Raw genomic sequence first — 10,597 nt, forward strand, 5'->3', positions numbered from 1 at the left:
ATTTCAACCTGTTTTGGTGGGATGGAGTTTTGACCTGTCTGGTGATGTCCCTATGTGGTAAATTAGTTAGACCAATAAGAAAGCGTGCTCCAAACCTCTCTGCCAATAACAGCTAGTTTTCTGTTTTCCCCTCCCCACTCAGACCACTCCCAGACAATCCAAGCAAAATTCTAGCTTAAGAAATGTATTTTTGCTAAGAAGCTATTTTTGTGTCTTTTTCTAAACATTTTAATTGCAAACAATCACGGTAAGGTAGTTGTTACCACTCATTGTGGATTTATTCCTCACATTATTTTTCTATTATATCTATTTTTTCTCTGCATGGTTGGGAATGGCCCGTAAGTAGGCATTTCACTGTTAGTCTACATCATTTGTTTACGAAGCATGTGACAAGTACCATTTTATTTTAAGTAGTTATTTTGCGATTTCTTCCTCAGTCTGGGTGATATCAGTTCAGTACTTTATCAGAATGGTTTCTTTACACTGTGCTTTTGTTATTTTGAGAAGGTTACAGAGACTACCTTGTATTGCTGTTTATCTCCCTAATACAACTTTATTTGAGCTCATCTGTGTAATTTGAACTGTATTTCCACCAGGGTAGTCCATCCGTCTTTCTGGATATGTACCCTCCTGTAGGTCTGCTACAGGAGGGTGCATATGAGCATAGATATCCAGGAAAAGAGAACAGTTTAGTAAATCATTCTAAAAACCATTTCAAAATTACAATAATGATGCCTATATGCTAGACAAAGATTGCACAAATATTGTTTTCCACACAATTTTTTTGCCCACACAGACTTCCCTTATTTACATATGATTTATGTTTGGTTGTACTCCACCCTCTTTCAACAGCATTTCTGAGTACTCTGTAGGTTTTCACACTTTCCAGGGAACCACCAAGTCTGACATAAGGGAAAGCTCCTTCTCCGCTCAAAGGTGTGCTAACTGCATCCTGTGTTGCGTGGTGACATCTCCTCAAAGTTGTAGCAGCTCAGCCAATGTTGGTGGTGGCACTTCAGGGAGTCTTGGTTCATCTGATCTCAGGATCGTTCTCCTTAGTAGCACCAATTGAGAGTCCAGTCTTCTCAACACTGCTCTCTGAAGTTCTGGGATGTAGGTGCAGTTTTCTAAGCATAGAGACTCCACTTTAGAGACTTGTTATTAGAGCCTCCTGTAGCTGAAAGATAGAATAATATTTGGTGAGTATTTTGTCTCCATAATTTAATTACTATCAGTGCAGAACTGTAGTGTTGACATCTGCTGAAAATATAACAGTACATGTATTATATTTGTAGTTCTAATAATGGATTTTTGGGGATTTTACATCATACAAATATTTTTCACAACCGGGAGGATGACTAACACTTAGATCTTGTTGCCTTCCACATTCTCCAAGACAGGATGATAGTTATAATGGTTACAAGTGCTGCCAGTGGGGTTCCTGACTCATAGACTGGAGTAGGGAAAGCAAACCACGTACATGAGTATGTGGTTCTGGAAGGACACCAGCTCACATGTAGACCGAGATCAGGGATGACCAACTCCCGTCCTCTGGGTTCTGATTGGTGTCACACTTTCTCCCAGAACTTTTGCTATCACGCTTGATTAAACTAATTGCAAACCCATGATTAGTTGATAATTTAAGTCAGGTGTGTCAGCTGGGGATGGGGCAAAAGTGTGTCCCCAATCAAGCCCGAGGACTGGAGTTTCCCATCCTTGATTTAGATAGACAACAAATCAAACAGGCTCAATCAATCCCAATCCTAATCTGGAATTCGATTTTACAATTTGACAGCAATGACAGAATTGCCTTTGATGACCATCAGTCTTATATTTCCAGGGTAGATACTTTTTTATTTTTTATTTAACTAGGCAAGACAGTTAAGAACAAATTCTTATTTACAATGACGACCTACCCCGGCTAAACACTAACCCGGACGACGCTGGGCCAATTGTGTGCCGCTCTATGGGACTCCCAATCACGACTGGTTGTGATACAGCCTGGAATCGAACCAGGGTCTGTAGTGATGCCTTTAAATCAAATCAAATCAAATGTATTTATATAGCCCTTCGTACATCAAATCAAATCAAATCAAATGTATTTATATAGCCCTTTGTACATCAGCTGATATCTCAAAGTGCTGTACAGAAACCCAGCCTAAAACCCCAAACAGCAAGCAATGCAGGTGTAGAAGCACGGTGGCTAGGAAAAACTCCCTAGAAAGGCCAATACCTAGGAAGAAACCTAGAGAGGAACCAGGCTATGTGGGGTGGCCAGTCCTCTTCTGGCTGTGCCGGGTAGAAATTATAACAGAACATGGCCAAGATGTTCAAATGTTCATAAATGACCAGCATGGTCGAATAATAATAAGGCAGAACAGTTGAAACTGGAGCAGCAGCACAGTCAGGTGGAAGTTGAAACTGGAGCAGCAGCATGGCCAGGTGGACTGGGGACAGCAAGGAGTCATCATGTCAGGTAGTCCTGGGGCATGGTCCTAGGGCTCAGGTCAGTTGAAACTGGAACAGCAGCATGGCCAGGTGGACTGGGGACAGCAAGGAGTCATCATGTCAGGTAGTCCTGGGGCATGGTCCTAGGGCTCAGGTCCTCCGAGAGAGAGAGAGAAAGAAAGAGAGAAGGAGAGAATTAGAGAACGCACACTTAGATTCACACAGGACACCGAATAGGACAGGAGAAGTACTCCAGATATAACAAACTGACCCCAGCCCCCCGACACATAAACTACTGCAGCATAAATACTGGAGGCTGAGACAGGAGGGGTCAGGAGACACTGTGGCCCCATCCGAGGACACCCCCGGACAGGGCCAAACAGGAAGGATATAACCCCACCCACTTTGCCAAAGCACAGCCCCCACACCACTAGAGGGATATCTTCAACCACCAACTTACCATCCTGAGACAAGGCTGAGTATAGCCCACAAAGATCTCCGCCACGGCACAACCCAAGGGGGGGGGGCGCCAACCCAGACAGGATGACCACAACAGTGAATCAACCCACTCAGGTGACGCACCCCCTCCAGGGACGGCATGAGAGAGCCCCAGCAAGCCAGTGACTCAGCCCCTGTAATAGGGTTAGAGGCAGAGAATCCCAGTGGAAAGAGGGGAACCGGCCAGGCAGAGACAGCAAGGGCGTCAGCTGATATCTCAAAGTGCTGTACAGAAACCCAGCCTAAAACCCCAAACAGCAAGCAATGCAGGTGTAGAAGCACAGTGGCTAGGAAAAACTCCCTAGAAAGGCCAAAACCTAGGAAGAAACCTAGAGAGGAACCAGGCTATGAGGGGTGGCCAGTCCTCTTCTGGCTGTGCCGGGTGGAGATTATAATAGAACATGGCCAAGATGTTCAAATGTTCATAAATAACCAGCATGGTCGAATAATAATAAGGCAGAACAGTTGAAACTGGAGCAGCAGCACGGCCAGGTGGACTGGGGACAGCAAGGAGTCATCATGTCAGGTAGTCCTGGGGCATGGTCCTAGGGCTCAGGTCCTCCGAGAGAGAGAAAGAAAGAGAGAAAGAGAGAATTAGAGAGAGCACATGTGGGGTGGCCAGTCCTCTTCTGGCTGTGCCGGGTGGAGATTATAACAGAACATGGCCAAGATGTTCAAATGTTCATAAATGACCAGCATGGTCGAATAATAATAAGGCAGAACAGTTGAAACTGGAGCAGCAGCACGGCCAGGTGGACTGGGGACAGCAAGGAGTCATCATGTCAGGTAGTCCTGGGGCATAGCACTGACATGCAGTAGACCGCTGTGCCACTCGGGAGCCCAAGACTGTACATTCAGTTTAGGATGAAGGGAGTTAGTCTTTTTTCTATAATTGTAGAAACTATTAGAAAGAATGAATTATTTCAGTCATTCAATATAATGTAATGTTACAATCTTATATTCAGTACAATATAATCTTATATTCAGTACATGTGTAGCTTTTGGGATGGGACTGTTTACATCTCATCCAGACAGCTAAAATGGGGAATAACACAGTAATATACTGAGTGTACAAAACATTATGAACAACTGTTCTTTCCATGACATAGACTGACCAAGTGAATCCAGGTGAAAGCTATGATCCTTTGTTGATGTCACCTGTGTTTGTGAACGGGAGGAGACAGGTTAAAGTATTTTTAACCCTTGAGACAATTGAGACATGGATTGTGTATGTGTGCCATACAGAGAGTGAATGAGAGAGGCAAAAGATTGAAGTGTTTTGAACGGGGTATGGTTGTAGGTGCTGGGTTTTTCACGCTCAACAGTTTCCTGTGTGTATCAAGAATGGAACACCACCCAAAGGACATCCAGCCAACTTGACCCAACTGCGGCATGGGCCAACATCCCTGTGGAACATTTTCGACACGTTGTAGAGTCCATGCCTCAGCTAATTGAGGCTGTTCTGAGGGCAAAAGGGGGTGCAACTCAATATTAGAAAGGTGTTCCTAATGTTTTGTACACTCAGTGAATAACAGCAAAAACAGGTTCAGTGGACAACATTTCTTCTCCACTAAATGTTTAAGTAAATCTGTTGGGACTCTTTTACCAAGGCTGTCGTGTATGTGAAGACCAGAAGAGGCTGGTGGGAAGAGCAATGGGAGGACGGGCTCATTGGAATGATACCAAACACATCAAACACATGGAAACAATGTGTTTGACTCCGTTCCAGCTATTCCTTTCACACACAAGATCAGACACTCATCTCAGGAGTGAAAGATGAATTAGATTGACCCAACTAGTTCCTTCAACGGGCCTTTGAAGTCTGACTTCCAGTCTGAGTCTCCCTCCATGGATAGAATTGCGATTACACTGCATAGACATGTCATGTCAAATCGACACATTTTCTTTCAATGCCCATAAGCTAAAGAGCTGGTCACCCCAGAAAGACTATGCCAACAAATCCTACAATGTAGGGCTACTAGTGTAACATGTGTGTCATGGAATGGAAAGAGAGTATTTCTCAGTGAGTTGCAATAACAGATATTTGCACAGATGCTCACCTTTCCAGAGAACTTTCACAAAAAAACTTGTCACCCACCCAATTCATATCTGCCAAATAGTGCTTTAAAATCAATGACGTTTGTTGGAGAGGTATTACATCCATACTGTATCTGATTAACTATTTAATATGTCACCATATATCAGCCTAGGGCTCTAAACCTGTACCTGTTGTCGTCAGGACCTTCCATTTATCTGTTATTAATGTGTCATCTACAAATTAGGTTATGGGAAGTTAAAGAAATTACAACATTGTTCTCGGTAGGTATGGTTCTGTAACCTACCAGAACAGACATCTAATAGTTTGTTTTGAAGGAAAAGTAAGACATTATTCCGACTGATTGTATGGTTATTACACAGTAATAATTATTACTGATTGGATGTTATTATACAGTAATTATTATAACTGATTGTATATTACACAGTAATTGTTATTACTGATTGTATAGGTCATTACACAGTATGATACTTTAGATGTTGTAGGTTGTACTATTGCTGCTGCTAATGTTGATCATTAGTATTGTTTATATTTATATTGATGGCTGTCAGCCCATGACTGATGCACTTGCATTGTATGTATTACCTCTGGGACAAATAAAGTGGAAACTTGAACTTGATTCTTCTCCTATTAATATACAAGTGCCTCACTAAGCTGGTTGTGTAAGGGTTGGGTAGTACTTTCTAAATGTAATCGGTTACAGTTACTAGTTACCTGTCCTAAATTGTAATCAGTAACGTAACTTTTGGATTACCCAAACTCAGTAATGTGATCTGATTACTCTGATTACTTACTTTTGGATGACTTTCCCTTTAAAGGTCAACTGCCCCTTAGAACCAACTTCTCTGGTTTTAAACAGTCTATGTGGCATCTATGAGTCAGAAACAGTAACTCTAGTGTCAAAATTGATTTGAAAGTGTAAATAGGATAATTTGGTCATAAAGTCAGTCTTGTTCAAAACGGAGTTTGGTAATGACTGTGTCATGATTTACTTGAGGTTTTGGTTTGGATTACAATTATGTCAACAATTCATTCTCCCTTTTGCCTATTAACACGTGGTGGCACCATGTTCTCTGGGAAAAGACTGGAGGAGTTCACTTGCATGACCCGGTGCCGGGCTGCAGGAAACCTCTCCTAAGGAGGACCAATGGAATGGTCAAAAATGACTAAACCCCACCCTCCTGGGGCACCGGGTCACACAAAATGAACTCGCCCACTGGAACCTCTTCCCCAGACAAGACGCGTGGTTAGTACTGGAACCTCTTCCCCAGACAAGACGTGTGGTTACTTCTTGCCCTTGCTTGGGAAATAGCTACTCTAGTGAAAATGGGCTTCCATAAAGTTGTTCATGGAATGGCCTGGATATTGAATACATCCAACTAGTTTCTACTTGGGCTGTCAACCGTCAAACCTGAGTCTGGTTTATTGTTGCTAAGTAGCTACGTTTTGTCATTATGTGATAGCCTAGTATCATAGCGGCATAGCCCATGATACTGTGATGTAACTAGCTAAACATACAGCCTCTCCCTAACGTGTAATGTGAGAGGAAGATTTGCATAGCTAACGTTGCACCTGAAGACAGGTTTGATCCATCCTTGCTAACATTAGCTAGCTAGCTCATAATCAAGCAAACCTGATGACATGTTTGATGCAAGTATGTTGCCAGCTTGCTTTCAATAATGTTTCAACTCGAACTGGCTAACTAATGTCCTTGTTTGTTGTGACTGAATGGCAAAGACACACCCAAGAAACACTCACATCAAACCACACCCCCAAGACAACTCTCATTTGCCTTTAGTCATGACCGCTAGCATTTCTTAATAACAAGACCAAATCAGGAAGTGCAGTAGTACTTTAAGAGGCATTAGAAGAAAACAAAAATGATCCATCAAACGTGTGTCATCATCGTGGTCTCTGACTTGTGGTCAGACTCACTCAGGTGGAACAAACTTAAACTTGTCATCAATGTCATTAAGAAAACAAAGGTGTCACTGCATTTTTTCCCACCAATATCCTTTCTGAATTTAAAAGTAATCCAAGAAGTAATTATCTAGTTATTCAAAAGTATCTGTAATCTGATTACAATATTTTTTCTGGTAAGTGATTACAGGTAGTTTTATTTGTAACCAGATTACATGTACCTGATGTAATCAGATTATATGTAACTGATGTAATCACACAAACCTGTTTGTAAAACACTTCAGCTCTCAGATTGTTTTCAATCGTCTCTGTTCTGCTGTTGAAATTACGATTAAGGGTTGTACTATTCACAGTGATGCATGCAATGATTAAGCAGGGGCAGAGCATTGATTACATTAGCCACTCCTACATCAAATAAATTTTTATTTGCCATATGCACCAAATACAACAGGTGTAGACCTTACTGCGAAATGCTTACTTACATGCCCTTTACCAACAATGCTGTTCAAGAATTAGAGCTAAGAAAATATTTACTAAATAAAATAACATTTAAATAAAAAGTAACACAATAAAATAACAAGGCTATATACAGGGGGTACCAGTACCGAGTCAATGTGCGGGGTACAGGTTAGTGGAGGTCGGGGGGGGGGGGGGGGGGGGGGATTTGATTAATTGTTCAGCAGTCTTATGGCTTGGAGGTAGAAGCTGTTAAGGAGCCATTTTGGGCCTTTCTCTGACACCGCCTAGTATATAGGTCCTGGATGGCAGGAAGCTTGACCCCAGTGATGTACTGGGCCATACGTACTACCCTCTGTAGCGCCTTATGGTCAGATGCCGAGCAGTTGCCCTACCAGGCGGTGATGCAACCCGTCAGGATGTTCTTGTTGGTGCTGCTGTAGAACTTTTTGAGGATCTGGGGACCCATGCCATATCTTTTCAGTCTCCCAAGGGGGACTGTCTTGGCTCCATTACAATGTCTTCCTCTAAACCTTATTTGCAGTTTTAGCAGTCAGATGTTCGATGGGCATCTGACATCAGATGACGTCAATGCATTTTCTTAGAATGTAGGATGGTGTTTGTAGAGGGCTAGACATCATTTTGACATTTGAAGTTAAGTGGAATGTGGTTGAGCGTTAGGTGGAGTTTACAGTCCACATTCCTACCTGTGGAGAGAAAGTGCTGCCATAGCTGAGGCTCATGAGTCGTGACTGAGGGTTGACCATTGTGGTTGACCTGTGTGGCTGAGAACACATGGCCCCTGCATACAGGGCGGCAGGTAGCCTAGTGGTTAGAGCGTTGTACTTGTAACCGAAAGGTTGCAAGATCGAATCCCCAAGCTGACAAGGTAAAAATCTGTTGTTCTGCCCCTGAACAAGGCAGTTGTTGTTCCTAGGCCGTCATTGAAAATAAGAATTTGTTCTTAAATGACTTGCCTAGTTAAATAAAGGTTACAAATATTTTTGCAATGTTTTCCCATGTGTGTGTATGGCCTAATTCCATTTCAGTCACTAAGTTCTGCAATTGGCAGCAGTTTAAGCAGTGCCCTAACCCCCAATAGGGGGAGTGTACTGTATGGTTGGATGGGGAACCTTTTACTTACATCATGTAACAATCCAAAACAGTACAATTAGTAAAAAGAGGAATTTTAGGATAGTTCACTCTCCCTAAAATCAAGAGGTTTCAGATCTCTAAAGTGATCTAATGTAGAGATGAGTCCTTAACCCATAGTGCAGATGAAGCTCTACACGTGACAATGACAGCAAGTTGAGCGTGTCTTAGGTAAATTCTTGCTGAATGAGGTCAACTTTTTTTTGCATGTAAACAGTGGCATGCCTGCTGGAGTCACACTGCGTGCTGAATACCGGTCTGAACATTCCTCATGATTACACAGAAGGTGAATCCTTTCTCTTCTCACTGTTGGCATAAATCTCTTAGCATTTTGTATAAGGAAGTGCTGGTCAACAGTGGCATGTTTGCATGTAATAATCCTTCATTTATAATCCTAAATATCATCATCAAGTACTTGACATTTCTGAAGCAGCCAGACCATGATGCCACCATTCAGTGCATGCCAGACTGTCTCAAGGCCTGTACCTCAAATGATAATGACTTTGTAGCCCTCTAGGTCCACTGGGACAAGAATGAGAGGAATCCATAATACTGTGATTGACTCAGACCTCTGCAATGCTGACGCACACCGCCACCAAGCTACCAGCATCCCTTCGCCATTGTTACCCTGTTTGATTCCAAACAAGATACACACTTAGTTGTTACATAAAAGCCACTGTGATATGATCATGTGGTCCTGCCAGCCAATATAAACTGGACAACTTGATTACGTTTTCACTAAAGGGTTTGAGAAAAAGAATAGCACCACTTATATACAATGGAGTTTTGTCCCTATTATGCTGAGTTGCCTCTGGGGGAAGTGTCCTCCTCTTACGCACTAAACACCCCATTATTGTGCTGTAGGACTGGCGTGACGTACCAGAGCACCAGAGGAAACAAAGTCTTGTGATTGTCACTTGAGACATACTCTATTGAAAAGGCTTTGTTTCCATGGTAAAAGAGCACAATGCATTTTGTTGAACTGATATGCTTTTATTGGCCTTTGTGTATGTAAAGACTCAATGTGGGACTAAAGGGACTGAAAAGGGATGACCTTTCATAGTAGGTTACAAAATATTGTTCCACAAAGACCTTTTCATGAAAGACTTCAATAGACGGCACAATAAATGGCCGACCTATTAGATTCAGTTTGCCATTATTCAGGCATTTATGAATGCAGATTTTAGGCTACACGTTTAGGGGGGGGGGGGAAGGTGGTATCCAGAACCTAAAAGGTTCTAGGTATAACCATTTTGGGTCCCATGTAGAACCCTTACTACAGATGGTTCTACATGGAACCAGAAAGGGTTCTCCTATGAAGACAGCTGAAGAAACCTTTTGGAACCCTTCTTTCTAGAGTGGATAGGATCAAGTTATTTCCTGAATTGAGTGAGCTGAGAAGGTGCATTGGCTTTGTCAGCACCTCGCAGAATCGTATTTGACCCAGGGCACATCCACAGTTCAATCATAGAGTCCCATGAAGGAACCACAGACATCCATAGGTTATGACCTAAATAATCACAAGCCTATTTGAGGTCACTGAACATATGCCCGAAAGCCTGATCGAGTCATTTCTAATATGTTATACAATGACTCAATTGTAGTGACTGTGAAAAATGTAGTCTATGGTGCTGCCAGTTTACGTTTTATGTAAAGTCCTGTTGGGACAATGCCAAGACAAAGTCAGTCATGCTGGTGCCAAGGACGGTGGATGCTTCTTGGATCATAATGGTTCCTAGCCAGATGAGTAGGTGAATAAGCACCTGAAGCAGAGCCAGCATTAGGACTGGGAGAGGTATGGAGATGCCTTAGAACTCCATCACCTTCTGCAGAATGAGCTATGCTGAGCTGTTCTTTCAATGATATACAGTTGAAGTCGGAAGTTTACATGCACTAGGTTTCAACCACTTCAAAAATGTCTTGTTAACAAACTATAGTTTTGGTAAGTCGGTTATAACATCTACTTTGTGCATGACACAAGTAATATTTCCAACAATTGTTTACAGATTATTTCATTTATAATTCACTGTATCACAATTCCAGTGGGTGAGAAGTTTCATACACTAA

The sequence above is a fragment of the Oncorhynchus kisutch genome, linkage group LG6 (assembly GCF_002021735.2).
Source record: "Oncorhynchus kisutch isolate 150728-3 linkage group LG6, Okis_V2, whole genome shotgun sequence".
NCBI lineage: Eukaryota > Metazoa > Chordata > Actinopteri > Salmoniformes > Salmonidae > Oncorhynchus > Oncorhynchus kisutch.